Genomic DNA, 15389 nt, shown 5'->3' with positions numbered 1-15389 from the left:
CTTCATTCATTCTCTTCTCATCTATAAGCTGATGAAACACTTGGTCCTTCTGTCACAGGAACAACTAATACTTTGTTCCACTGGGTAACGTAAAAATGTCAGTAAAGCAAACATAAAGCCCACTTACTGCGGATTTATTATCCAGTCTATCTCATAGAGAACGTGAAAACGACTCTGCGATTACCCGAGGTGTTAAACCTCAAAATGCCAGAGCAATTCTCAACTAAATCACAAAATGATTATAACGTTTCTACACCTGTCACAAGTTGAAAAATGATTATAGGTTCGTCGTTATTTTCCAGACAATTGCTACTTCTTGGAATTACCTCATAAATACAAAACGAAATTTTACAAAGCGAAATGAAAGTTTTCAACTGAGTACATTTTAACTTCTTTATGTGCCTTCAAACCAGATTACCGTTTTAATGCTTCAAATGTTAGTAGTCACTACATACGAAAAGTAATCTATCGTAAATTTTATGTATTTTATTTGGGGGGTTTTATGTGAAAAGGTCCTCCTTTTTAATGATGATTAAATCCGGCATTTTGTTTAAACCATATCAAAATGGACAATATCTCTTTGGTGAAACGAAATCGAAGTTAAGATTTCTTTAAACAAATGTAGTTATAACGTAACGATTTCTGATCGAAAACTGATTATTGGTTGAAGTTAGACACGAGGGTTTGCAAGTTTGAAGATGCATTTTACAAAAAGCACCATAGCTGAAGGATACATGTACACCAGAGATGTGTAAATGGCGGCAAGAAATATATAAGTAACATCAGTACTTTTGTGCACTTATAACGACTTAACTATTTCTATCCCTAGGCTCCATTTCGTGAGAACCAACTAATGAGAATTGGTGGTCGAATGTATTACAAGGATGTATGTCATCGAGCTCCGACGGTGTGGATCGTTGTTTATGCCTATTACAAAGCATTTGTTTTCATTGCTATTGTTCGATGACATGAAGTTATCCGTACAACTCTATAAATATCACTTATTAAATTAGTATAATTTACTACTTAAACCACACTGTAAAAACGTGTTAAGATTGTAAACGCATACAAAACATGTTTAGAAATGTGTTTCAATCCTAAACGGTATGCACATTTGATGTGTTCTATCTAAACATATAAGCCTAAACGCCACCTAAACACAACATACTCATAATCCAAACATGTTTAGAATTTAAGCACATTTAAATATGTTTAGAATTATAGAACACCCGTAAACATGTTTAATGAGATGCATATCATCAGGTTATAAGTCAAATACGGATGAGATTTACAACGAACTTGTTACATTTTAATGTAAAAATGTACAAATAAACCAAGCTCATGGTGACTAGGAAAATTGACACTTGTGACGACAGGGTGATAGCGACGTTTCAAATTAATATCTCATACAAGAAACTGACAATGACAGTATGTAGTTAGTGACGATGGCCCACCTAGTAAAGCATATTGACTGATTAGTAAGGTCTGCGAACATGTTAGTGTGAGTTGGCAGTGAAATTAACTAGGCAAGTTAGTAAACTTTATATACTATTCTTGTCAGTGTAATATAGTTGGAATATATTATAAAAGCATAAGATATATGTGGTTGTGTTGAAATTATAAACGAATCCTCTCGGACATTCTGACTAAGGTCAGTTCTAAAAACATGCGACACAGCACTTTTGCCAATTCAGTACTTTAAAGTACAAGGCTCCTGCTCTTGTGGTGGAACGGAATTATATTTGTCATGCGCATGTGGTATCTGGAATCGTATACAGTTACATGGACATACATTGGTTGAGGGATGGGCGTTATTATCTTATCTTGAATATCAGTTATATTCCTTCTTGTACATTAAACGCCAAAGGCGTAGGGGCAATTACTCATGGTCTATATGCGACATAAACAAGGTACAGTGTAAATATGAATTATCAACATCTAAGTTTGATACCAGGTGTTTGTGAAATGAACTTCAGAAGATAGCCATTCTGTGTCTGTGTGAACGTCCAAACTGTATATGTGTTCGAGATGATATCCAGTTTTGTTCTCCTCATTGTATGAGCTGCAGATGCTGTAATACATTGAAATCTGGCTACAACACCACATTAACATTAGGGAAACCATTGTGGCACTTGATCACAGTTTGATTAATTAAAACTAAACCTTATGAGTTTTATAATAATGAGAAAACGTTATAAAAATATGAAAAGGACATCCTGTGACATGATCATATTCAATACATATCTTGGGTCGTTCGCCAGAACATCTAGCATTAACACATGATTGTTATCAATAGCATCCTTCACAACCAAAAAAAGGCCTTTCAAGTTTGAAAATATATCCTTGGGTGTTTTTCAAGTTATATGTATCTGAAATGAAGCCTATTTTATTATTCTAACTGACAAAAAAAAATACAAATATGGGAATAACGTTTTCCATGACAAACGGCAATGCTTGTCCAGAATATGATAGATGCACCATCACATCATTATTGAATAAGAAGATCTAGATAAGCCTTCTTCTTAATAAAATTGTAAATTGATTCCAAGTAGAGCTATCTATATTCATCGAACAAACTAATTAATGTGAAATCGTATACTGTTCTTTTGGCTTGTAGCCTTCCAGTTCCGAAGAAGCTCAGATCATGTAGTTATAACCAGCCTAACATTTTTGAATTTGACACCACGGCATTTTAATGCGAAATGGTGGTCTTGTGCATTGAATACATATCTTACATAAGGCGATGTTAACGCTTGCGGCGTGGACAAGGCAAGTGGCTTTGCTCGAAATACTTCTCTGTTCACCCAGCTGCAAATGGGTGCCCGGTAGTATAAAATGATGATGTTCAAACCGTATTTACGCCACAGTGAGCGGCATTTTCAATGCATGTTCTCCGGGTAACAATGCCTTTGATCATTTCCATTCCTTGTAATTCTTTACATTATCGCCTATAATGAAAAAAATCTATTTATATATATGAGAATAATTCTAATACCCATGGGCATTAACCCTAGCTGTAACCAAAGACTCGATGACACTGATGTATTTCTCCTGGTTATCATTGGACTGATCATATTGTTACCAGATGTCTTTAATGTAGGCCGTGTAGTAATTGAATGTGATCGCTTATATGATATTAATTCAGAAGGACGTTATGCACCTATCGCTTACAATCAGACCACTGACTTCATTATGATGCCAGGACGAAGTAGTTTACCGCCTAAGTGGCTGTTCATCTATTGATTTTGGTAGGTCTATACAGTTATTGGTGGACAAGCAATTGCGTTATGCTCAATGGAGATATTCTGAGATGATTTAATCAAAATATCGATTGAAGAAACTTTTGATTTCATACATTGGTGTTATTCTTGTTCTATTATCTAAAATATATCACATACCATGACAGTTACTTAATATAGTGTTTGAATTGTATAATTACCACGGGTACTTTGTCTCTAGTACCAATCCCAAATTGCTTGGAAGAACACCGTTTGCATATATTCAAGCATAGAAAATATCAATGCGGTGTGAAGGTGGTTGAACAATGGACAAATGTAAATGCAAACGATTTGGTATTTATTCCAACTTTCAGTTTTTAAGCTAATTGTGATTAATGTTTCTTGTAAGAGTTTACTTCCTTAATCCACATCACTGTGTTTCTCAAATTGAATGACCGACTTCGTGGAGAGCATCAGCCGGAGAGCGGATCACATGGCCAACTCGATCCCCTTGCCGTGTCATACCAAAAGGTGAGAAGAAATGGGGTTTAACGTCGCGTCCTAGATTATTGCATGTATGTAGCGAAGTGCATGCACGTCTCTGTGTGTGGCTGCTCGTACTCGTCCGGACTGATGCCGATTTATAGTGCTAGCCCACTGATATACCATGTCGCAGTTTAACATGAATACCCTCCTCAGACACAGTATACTGACTCCGAGCCGACCAGTCCTTGTTTTAGTCCATTAATGCTGAGCGCTAGACAGGGTAACAACAAGTACTATCTTTTAACGTCTTTGTTTCTGACGCAACCGGGAACGAAGCCAGGACCTTCCACTCTTCCGGCGGACGCTTTACCACTAGACCACGGAGGCGGCCTCATACCAAAAGACGTTAAAAGATTACACTTGTGCTCGGCATTAAAAGTACTGCGTCATTTTATCTCAGTGGACTAGCATTATAAAACCGCCATGAGTTCGGACCAGTACAAGGAAAACTCTCTCTCTCTCTCTCTCTCACACACACACACACACACACACACACACACACACACACACACACACACACACACACACACACACACACACACACACACACACACAAAACACACGCACACACGCACACAAAACACACACACACACACACACAAAACACACACACACACACACACACACACACACACACTATAATTTTGCAATAATCTTGAAAGCGTCTATAACCCAAATGTCACCTCACTTTCATCTTTCAATTTATGACAGTTTAATTAAGAATTGATGAATGCCTTAATCTACACACAATTTTATTTAGTATCTTAATACTTAGATCTACGCGTGACTTCATTTATACACTGACAACCATACAAATGTATTTAAATATTTAATCATCATTGGATGAGAAATGTCTGTTAAGAACTACCTCAATAAAAGTCTGATTGACGGCGCGTCGTCATATATTTTGCATCAGCTACAAGACGTCAAAATGACCGAAACGATAAACGTGACCGAAGTTGTTTATGAACCTGTGGCGGTTACATGTGTTAATCATCATTGATCAGTCTGCCCATTATTGGACGGTGACTATAAAGATATAGATCGAATAGATACTAAGGTTAATTCATAGATTGCTTTAGCTTGCCACTTTTATTCTATACACGGATTGAGTCGATACTACGATAGTTTGGATGTGCATTTCTTCGTTTTGTTCACTGGGATGGGCCGAAGCGAGGATATTCGTGAACGAGCATGCAGAAACTGACTTTTCTCAATGTATGTGAAAAACTGAGGTCAAGATTAAATAATCAAAAACAACGCTGCTGTATGCATTCACGCTTTGGTTATCCAAGGAATGAATCAGTGGTCAGTGTTTACGTCATTTCAGGCATACAGTCTCGTGAAAAGCGTATGAACTTCATATTGCGTCGTTCATACACTTATGAACGTCAATTTCGCGGTCATGTAACCGACCTCTCGTACATTGGTAAAGTCGTATATCGCGTAAACTTCACATTAATAAATTATTAACTCTTACACTGATTGAGTGCTGCTCATTATTTAGAATTTAGAATAGCTTCAAACTGGTATTATATTGTCGCAGTGTAACTTAACTATTTGAATGCAATGATATATATTCATACAATTGTCACCGTAGCCCTGGACTTTACATGTCTTTCCACAATCGATTGAACAAAGACCATTGCTTGAACAAAGGCAGCATCAGTCTCGGGACAACGACAGCTAGTGTACAGCATCTGGGAGGTACATTTAATGACAAGAGTTGTATCTCCACCAAGAGAATGTTTATGCCTTACTGTGGTGGTATGGTAGACTGGTGCTTAAAGCGTTCCCTCGTCACACACAAGACTTGGGTTCGATTCGTCTGGATGTACCGGGATTAGATATATTTAATCCATATGTAACTTAATCTGAAATGTGTTGGCTGTCAGTGAGTTGTTTCAACTGATCGCTTTGAAATACTTGATGATGTAAACATGCGAATGTCATGCGGTGGTGAAAGATGAGATTCACTAGTGTGCACACACACGCGCGCGCGCGCGCGCACACACACACAGAGGCATAGACACACCGCACGCTACGCATATATATATGTATGTATATGTATATATAGCTGATGTCTCCACTTGAGATCGGGAAATCCGCATAATATTTCTACATGTCGTCAACTAATGCAGACAAAAGATTACTTGTGGACAAATAATCCCGATTATATATACACACAAAGGGTGATGGTGTCGGAGAATCTTTAACTATAGACGTAATCTCGAGCCATGTGAAAATAAGGATTATTTGTCCACAAGTTATTTCTATTTGTCTGCATTAGTTGACAGCATGTAGAAATATGATGCAGATTTTTCGATCTCAAGTGGAGACATCAGCTCACTAAATCTATTGTGCTGTAATGATCGTGTGTGACGTGATGGACGATAGATGACGTCATCTGCAATTATATGACAATCTGTTCAGATGACGTCACGTTGCTATGTGCTGCCTCGCAAGCAGTGAAAAAAATAGAATAAATGGGTCATTCAGCATGACCGAAAATAATAATTCTCACGGAGGATTACTTAAGGTAAGTTCTGCGATCTTTCAACAACGTAATGAGTTATGGAAGAGACCCGTGTGGAATCCGGGTTAGAAAAGGTCCCCAACATCGGGCGGTCAGTATCGATGACCTGATTGATTGCGTGTTATCCTGCCCTGATGGCCTGGTTAATTGCTCATTACACAAATACATGATTATTTCCAGGCCGCCGTCATGTAGCTGGATTTTTATATTGAATATATAAAACGAACTAACAAACAATTCTGGAGATTCATCTGTACTGATTCATGACGAGTTACAGCAGTCAGAACATCTGCAGAATGACGAGCCATGGTCCGTCATTCCTATCTGCTCCGGAGTCATACAGCTTCAAATAGTAGGTGCTGCAATGTATACCTATTTCCCCACAGTCAGGAATCTGCATTGAGCCGTTTCCATGTGTTACTATCAGGCCCAAGGAGAAGGTAGTAAATAACAGAGTGACTGTCAAGAAGCTGCAATTACAAGTGTTAAGTGTTTTACAGAGTATTGATGTTCCTCAGAAGAAAACATGAAAAGATAGACATTCCAAATGTCAGATAGCAAAACCTATTGGCGATTCGTGTCGGATTTCTATGCGTTTAGGCTCTTATAAATGTTGTTAATGTTCGTTTTTTGGTAAAAGATGACGCATTAAAATATATTAAAAAAGCGAGATGTGTTGCTTACATCGTTTGACATAACTTGGCTTCTCTGCTTCTTAGGTCAAAAATATGTAATCAATTGGATACAATAATATCAGATTCCAGATCTACAAATGTCATTTTAGTAAGACGTTTATCTCATATTTCCCATTGTCACAGACGCTTGCTGATACAGTGAAACCTCACAAAGCCCGGTCGATAACTCTTAAAAAGTCTACAAAAGAACATTTCTCCATGAGAATGGTTCGTTTATGCGGAAATGTGTTTGGCGTTTTTACAAGGAACAATATCAGTATCATCCACATTGCCGATCTTTCCCCAGGCCAGGTATCCCTGTTTTTAAAAGGGTAAAAACACTGTCTGTCAACCAGCCGTCCGTGGTAGCAACCAAATCTGCGTCCCACACAATCTGTGTGTTTATTTTTAATTTGAAGACATCTGGCAAATAAGATGGATAGGATAGATGCTCGTATTCCCGTAAAGCAGCCATTGCAACATGACTTGCTGTGAACTAGAGCATTGTGCTGACGGAGGAGAACACGACGTTGAAGTTTGCCGCGACGCTTTGCTTTGATTTAATCAGTTGGCATTATATTCACCATTCATACTTGTTCGTTGTTGTAAATAATCGATGTGCATTATGCCTCTGCTGTCGAAACTGAGGGTGTCCATAATTTATTGGATCTGGTTGCTGTCTACGTATTTGTTTTTGGGAGACCTGAAGTGTTTCCACTCCGTGTTTTCGTTGTTGTTGTTGTTGTTTTCTATCGGGGTCATGGGGAAGAATCCAGGTGTCATCCACTGTTACACAAACGAAAATCAGCTGGGTTGCGATTATATCTGGTGATGTCCCGCATTATATCCTATATCTATGAACCTATTGGGAACAAGCCATTGTAATGGCCAAAAAGGTTTGTTTCTACTGAAACCCACAGTAGAGGCCTGTATTCATCTTTTAACTCGCGGCGTATAATATTCCTCAGAACCAAGCTGTGAACGGCATCAATCATTCTTTTGCGGTGCTGGCTGCTGGTCGACCAGAGTTGGAGTCATCGTGCAAATTCTCTCGCCCACACTGAAATTCCTTCGCCCAACGTTTAGTTGTGGCATATAGTGAGACATCGTTTATCAATTTCCATCGGTGATTGACCCTCTGGTGTCAAATCAAATCTATATCAGGTTTCTCCATTTCAATACTAAGGGGTAGGGTACCTCAAAGTCTAAGTCAATTATCAGCATGCATGTCACTGGACTGAATCACGCCAAATTGTAAAAGTTGACTCAGCAAACACAGGTCAACATGACAACAACCTAGAAAAATATGATATCCTCTCACTTACTTCTTCACGAACGAATTACAAACTGGTGTTTATGCAAACCTAACCTGAACAAATATGTGGATTGCAATTATATTACACCTGTTCAATGATTCTATATATATATATATATCATACATCTAGATGTATTGCTAAATGTATAAATAGGACATATAAAAGCTATAAAATGTGATAGTGAAATATTAACTGTTATACTATTTCGAAAGTTTTTCTTGACACACACTAGCCCCAGGAGATATAATGCGGTTTAAAGTTGAGAGGGTATTTTTTATTTGTCAAGACAAGAACTATTGATACCACAAACTCAATATCTAAATGTAATTAAATAAAATATAAATCATACTACGCATGTATGAGATCTGAAAATCATTCTGTAAAGTATTAATTGAGCCATATCAATGACTCATTTTAAGATAAATACCTGACGGAGTGTGGAAACACATGAGTGGCATTTGTAGATATCACTAGTTCGATAAAAGATGTAACTTGTCGAACTGATTAGTTAGCAGTAAATACAAATTATTTTTTAAATACACAATACAAAGCCCCTCGTACATTCACCTCGCACAATCCACTTTCCGTGGTCAATTTTTATCGTTCATCGCCCACAATACATTTTTCGACCGGCATGCCATATATACCTGCTTATTGGCACATTTTAGTGTGAATGCAATCAAAGTACTGACATATTGTGTACAATGTGCATAAAACCTAAGTGCTTACATATCGTGTACAATGTGCATCCATCCTAAGTGCTTACATATCGTGTACAATGTGCACCCATCCTAAGTGCTTACATATTGTGTACAATGTGCAGCCAACCTAAGTGCTTACATATCGTGTACAATGTGCATCCATCCTAAGTGCTTATATATTGTGTACAATGTGCACCCATCCTAAGTGCTTACATATTGTGTACAATGTGCAGCCAACCTAAGTGCTTACATATTGTGTACAATGTGCAGCCAACCTAAGTGCTGACTGCAAGAAAGGTTTTATACGCTACAGGTTCTACTACACTAAATCAGAACTGGTTGTGACAGTGCCTTCAGTACAGATCAAGAGACATATGCAGGCTGTGATTGGATGATATTGTGTAAGATTTGTATGTCTTTTAAAAGCACATCCATCCAGTAATTAAAACTGCCCATATTTTTCAATATTTGGTGCTGACTTTTTGAACAAGATGATATTTTCAAGCAGGTGATATTTGGTGCGGAACTGGGGTTGGTGTGTTCAGCTTCCTGTACTCGGAAAAGGAGCTGGGTAACCTAGCCAAAATTTGTGTTTTTATTGCAGCTTTAAGGCCAGACTGTGCACATATGTAAATGTAATGGCTGTTGAATGCCTAGTTATTTTTTAAAAAGCTATAACGTTACTATAGAAGTCTATGGGAAAACATTTGGTTGTGTGTAACCTATAGGCAACGCATTGTATCAAAACTTGACACAACCAGCAATGGTTATTTGTAAATTTTTCATGCAATTAAATTTATCAACGTATCTCAAATAATTGTTTTCATCAATTATTATTATAATTAGTAGTAGTAGTAGTAGTAGTAGTAGTAGTAGTAGTAGTAGTAGTTACAGATTAAAATTAAAAATGCAGCAAAGAGGGTTTGGGTGATCCTGGCGCAGTCAGGCTGGTTAGGCTCATCACAAGCTCAGGGTCCTTGCCCCTCTACACGCAACCCAGACAGCGAATGGGACTTCACCCAGGAAGCGCTGCCTAGTCGAACCCACCCAGAACTTGTCGGAGAATGTGAAGACTCCCCAACACTGCAGCCTTCTGCATTACCCAGATTGTCAGCAAACCGGTAGCAAACCCGGGTCCCCTCCGAATGTCAGTCAACAAATTGGGAGGTACCAAACCTAAGGCACCGAGAACAATGGGGAGTTGGACAACTTGGTACTTGGGATGCAAGTGTGACATTTCGAAAGCGAGGTTTGCATATTTTCCATGTTTTTTTCTGAAATCTTGTCAATCACATTACTGTCCGGGGGGGGGGGGGGGGGGGGGGTCGGGGGGCTCGGTGGCCCAGTCGTATAAGGCGCCGCGATTCGCTGTGCAGAGTTGCGTCCCTTTGACACGCCAGAAACCAATGATTGTGGGTTCGAATCCCGGTTCGCCCCGATTATGTTTCTAGGTTTGTCAGCACCATACCCGTGCTCGTGGGTTTCACAGGAGTGGTAAACGTCTTGAGACCTGCATCACGTCGGGCTTCCCTCCATAATTAAGCTGACACGCCGTGATATAACTGGAATACTGTTGAAAGCGGCGTTAAACCCAACTCACTCACTCACTCACTCACTCACTGTCAAAAGGCACAGAAAATTCCATGATATAAATGATTTCATTGGATTTATCAAAAAGGACAAGATCAGCTTTGTTGGCCTGGATATGTCGTCTGAGGCTGTATACGGACCTATTCCAAAGAATTTTGTATTCATCATTTTCAATTACGCCCTCTACATAGTCTGGATTGTACCATGGCTGGACCTCCGTGTCAAAACCACAAGCATGACAATGATGGTGATACAATGATCGAGCCACTCCATCATTTCGCTTAAGATATTGTGTTTGTGCCAAATCTGGGAATCCAGTGACAATGGGTTGGACAATCTCATTAAATTCATTACATAATCTATATTTCATATTTACATATTGATGCAAAATCAAACATTACTATCAATCATATTATTATTATTATTAATTGGAGAATATTTTCATGATGTTTTTATACAGGACATATCTAAGGATAATGACCTGTCCTCGGTATAGACAAGAAGATAACGTTATTTTCTCAGTGTCTGTGATGATATCCGACAGAAGCTTTTAATGACGGTGTGATTGGCCACACCGATGTCTAGCCACATCCAAGTCCTAGTGATTCCACGCTAGACAAAGATATACCATGGGTTGGCGTTCCAATGTGAGAAGAGCGGCTAGTCATAATGCATTATAACAATTCACAGTAGAAGGATTACGACTAATACATGACATTAGAATGAAGAAAAATATACCGTTGGTACGTGTTCGATGATTGTGTTGTACGTAATCCTAGACACCTGTCTGAAAGGCTTGAATTCACCTTAAATCGGGGAACATGAATGGTTTATTCTCTCTATTTATCATTAAAATGTCAAAATCAAAATGCAAATTATAAATCTTCCTGAAATCTTCCATGACAAATCAAGATTAAATGAGTTTTCAACGTGATAATAAATAGACTATTTCTATTGCGTTATTTATGCTAGATGCCATAATTACCCCGGTCAGCATGCACTCGATTTTCATTCTCACCTCTCCAGGGAGTTTTCAACCCGTGCTGCCAGTGTGGCGCTAGGAGGTTAACAATCATATTTCCATGATATCATCCCACAGGGTACTCATTCACAGAGGCACATTTCGTACAATATCGCTTGCCTTAGAAGGTCCGAAGCACAAGAACCACTCAGAAGTCCAGCTACTTAAGACAATTATCCATGCAACCATTTCCCGAGACCAACGTTGCTCAACATCGCCTGATTAGTGACCTGTGACCTATGTGCAGTACACATGACCACGTCTCGCCACGCAAACACGTGAAATAACAAGTTTCTTCAGCGAATTCCTTTTTCATCAAAATTGAGGCAAAAAGTTTCTTTCAAGAATGGATTATTTCTGCAAGAATCTCAAAGATTCTCAAAGAATCTCAAAGATTCTCAAAGAATCTCAAAGGTCTTCTCTCGGAGATGAACGATGGGTGCCTAAGTTGACTTTCCCATAGTCAACTATCCCTTTATGTCGAGCAATATTCCAGAAGCTCCTACCGTTGGTGTTACACATTTCACAGCTTTTAAGGAACAATCGAGCATACTGTTTCAACCAAGACCGTCATACGAATCTTGCTCAGAAGGTATTTGATGAAGATCACAACATTCAAGGCCTCAGTAAAACTTTTATGAACAGGTTTTATGGTAGACATGAGGAGGATATTTCCAAATTTGACGCCTCAGTAACAAAAAAGATGTCCGATGCAATTCCCTATTCTGACTTGCATCATATGTTCCCGTATTTCTTCAGGTGAACAATTGACTTACCTTTGCATGTGTTTGTGACGGGTGCCACCGGTCGCGTAGGACACAATCACTTTTCGCAAACACCTGGTATCATCAGAATTTGATAGTGATTTATAAACACATGCTCATGATATAGTCGGAATTATAAATAGATATTTCATGTTATCGTCTCTTGTTTCTCGTGTGTTAAAGAAAAAATAAGCTTTCTGTGAAGTTGTTATTGTTGATGTATATATCTGTAATTGAGTTCAGTACGTTTCTGAGCTTATTGAGATATAAATGTAAAAACCGGTTTGCACACTTTGCTTATCTACACAGTGTGCACAACCATTTTTACGTTACTTTATACCTCTATAAACGCAAAATATATTGACGTCAATTCTTAATTATCATACACGAGAACCATAAATACGATGGACACATATTTACTTGATGTTTTGTGACAAAGGATAACAAAACCATGTTAATACAGCTTATTCGATAATCATATAACCTCGAAATTAAAATATGCCTCGCCACAAACGAAATATTGCCTAATGTTGGACTTATCTCATTCCACCGACTCCATCAGGCCGTGTACAAGACATCTGCACGGCTTCAACATCACAAATATTGTCTGACCAAGACACTGATCATATTAACACTGCTATATTTACAACACACCTTGGAGCATGGGCTGTTGGTCGACTGAGGCACCGCGTTTGTTGAGTTACGTCCCCTAGTCGAGCCAGGATTCATTGGGCGTGGATTCGAACATGATTATGTTCCTTGGATTGTGGGTACCATACAACATTCCTTTATATTTAGTTTTATTATGAAAGATGAGGCAGATTCATTGTCATATATTTTAGCACGTCACCACGGATGTGTGTATATATGTACGTCTGCGTTCGTATGTGCGTGCGTGCGTGCGTGTGTGTGCATGGTAAAGTTCTTATAACTAAACTGCCCAGCAAAAGACAGCATACTTTTGAAATTCACACTTCACTCTGCTCATTACTGTGTGCTATGAAATTGCGATCCCCATGTTTCTTGAGACGTCATGTGCACTTCATTTGCAGTGAGATACTCATTGATTTGATTCATGTATCAAACATGGATATTTACTTTCTTTTGCCCGGTAGTCTTTAAATGCTTGTACACATGACACACAAATAAACATTTCCCAGACAGGAAGACAGACATACTCATGTAATGTTCAAAGCTAATACATTTAGCATAATGTTCCTCGCCCATCAGAAAGAAACTTGTTCTCCATACCTGAACCCTTTGTCTTGGTAAATGTTCCCTTCACATTTATTGCATAATGTTCCGTCACATTGTGACACGTCTCAGGAGTATTAACAGAGTGTTGCAAATACGTCACGGCCCGTCACGAAACTGACGCGGCATACAATATTTGGTGAGGTCGTGCACATAATCCTAAGGGATACGTCAATGCAAAGTAGGTTTGACTAAGTAAATAAGTAGTATAAAGACATGTATGAGGGTTTGTCACTAAAGACGTATATGCACTGTTCACGTTTGAGATGAGCTCTGTCACAGATGCCAAAAAAACATGGCACGGCCATTAACTTTCAGAACTCGTAGAACATACAGACGACGACCCTTTCGTACTGTATAAGCAAAATGGTGTCTGTGGTTTAAAGCAAACTGGTTTAAAGTGGCGTCTACCTTTTCGAAATGGGCGTTGAAAGGGGAAAAGTGTTACGGTTTTGGTCCTTTTACGGTCATGTATTTTGTTTTGTTCTTTTTCCAGTTATAAGTCCCTGAACGTTACAAGCGATTTGTCCAACCTGGCTCTGAACAAGGGCAGCGAGATGTGTCGGATGTGATTGGAATATTAATATGGCTTGTCTTTTTTTGCAACAGTGACGTTTAATAAAAATCCTTTTAGTTCTATTGAAAAGGTCAAAGACTTATTGAGAAACAATATTATGTTGATCAACTTTGCGACTTTAGACCAAATGCACGTACTTCAAACACAATCCAAATATATTTGGAGATATACACAAAGAAAAATGTTAAGCACACCCTAATATATTTCATAATACATTCCCGTTGTTTGTAACAGTCATGGAAGATATAATTACGGAAAGAATAATGTTTTCTCGAAATGATGTGATCAGTCATGCGGGGGGAAAGCTCACGTGCCATGCATGGTATGCCCGTGCAGCATGCTACCCTCGAATATCTCTAAAAGCAGTATACCCAAACATAAAAATTGCTTTTTTAAGCTCGGTTTTTAACAGTTATTCCATGACATTGTGTGACCATGACACGATGGCGATTATCAAACGCCACAAGATGGCAAATAATTGGCATGCATAACGCAGGAATGTCTTGTAATGCCATTGGTCGGAAATGGGGGCATCATCACACTGTCGTAAGCCGTTTAGTCGAGAAACATGCTCAGATTGGTGTACAGGACCGTCCCAGATCCGGAAGACCTTCTGTGACGACACATCGCGAAGACAAGGGCCTTCTTCGTCTCATACGCCGAGAACCCCTTTTCACAAGTACTCGTCTGAAACAGCTGTGGATGTCCAATCGTCGTTTCAGCGCCTGATCCGTCAGGAACCGGCTGAAAGCAGCAGGACCGAGGGCTAGACGAGTCATAAAACGTCCCTTGTTGGGAGATCACCACAAAGCTGCTCGTTTAGAATGGTGTATTGTGAGGCAGAACTGGAATCTGAGAACTTGGAGACGGATCCATTGGTCAGACGAAAGTCGCTTTCTGCTCCACGTCACTGATGGAAGAACGGGAGTTTGAAGGCACCGGAACACGACCTCCATCCCCTGGAATATTAAACCGACTGTTGCATACGGCGGGGGCTCGGTAATGGTTTGGGGTGTATCTCTCATGATTGCAGGTTGGATTTTGTCACCAACCATAAGGGGCAACATAACAGCGGCTCATCTGGGACGTTTTGAGGCCATTCGACGTTCCTTATTTTGACAACCACCCTCTTGCTACTAGACCTGAGTACATGGATGACAATGCCAGGCCTCATCGTTCGCATGCAGTCGTT

This window comes from Haliotis cracherodii, unplaced genomic scaffold (assembly GCF_022045235.1).
Source record: "Haliotis cracherodii isolate W230 unplaced genomic scaffold, xgHalCrac1.p SCAF_4, whole genome shotgun sequence".
In the NCBI taxonomy this organism is placed as follows: Eukaryota; Metazoa; Mollusca; class Gastropoda; order Lepetellida; family Haliotidae; genus Haliotis; species Haliotis cracherodii.
This window is presented reverse-complemented; position numbering follows the sequence as displayed.